Source organism: Helianthus annuus, chromosome 9, assembly GCF_002127325.2.
Source record: "Helianthus annuus cultivar XRQ/B chromosome 9, HanXRQr2.0-SUNRISE, whole genome shotgun sequence".
NCBI classification, from domain to species: domain Eukaryota; kingdom Viridiplantae; phylum Streptophyta; class Magnoliopsida; order Asterales; family Asteraceae; genus Helianthus; species Helianthus annuus.
The window spans coordinates 163,814,244-163,815,031 of NC_035441.2; positions in this window are offsets into that span (position 1 = coordinate 163,814,244).

Here is a 788-nt window from a genome sequence, read left to right on the forward strand (position 1 = left end):
CACATCATCCACATACTTCCCTTATCAGAAACATTTTCTTGTGACTTTTCATTTATTTCAACTCCGTTTTCTTCTTTTACAAAATCAGGTTCAGTTTTAATTTCAGAAGATGAAGAAGATGAAGTTTCAATAAATATTTTCAACAAACTGATTTAAACAACCCAATTAAGAAACTGATTTTTAAATAATAACCCGTCAAACCCATTGAGCATTATTTTGCAAAACAAAACCTAAAACAAAAATAAATAATAAAATATTATTTACAAAAATAAATCAGGAAATTTGCATAGATGCTCAGGGATCAAATCACAGGGTCTCGGGCATGACTTCACTTATCAACACTGATCTACTAGAGAATGATCTAGACGATTGCCAGTATATTTGTCCTCTTAAACTCATCTCCCTAGATCTTTTCCATATAACTGCCTGCATCTCCTTTTATCATGGGAAACAGTGGTCATATAAAAGGCTGATTACAAGTCATAACCTCATTATTCACTCGCAATCTACTCTGAATTCTCTCTCAACAATTCCAGCCGCAATCAGATTCCGACTCAAATTCCGGTTGCGACTCGCAATCAAGTTAGATCATCAACAGGTAAATGTGACGTCATTCTTCAAGATTTTGCAGGATTGTTGAAGATTCCGGCGAATCTATGAAGATTCCGATGAAGATTTGATGTTTCCGATGAATTTTCCGATGACATGTTGAAGTTTCCGATGAAGTTTCCAGTCGCAATCAAGAACAACAGGACTCGAAACCAATGATTACGACTCGCAACCTCGAG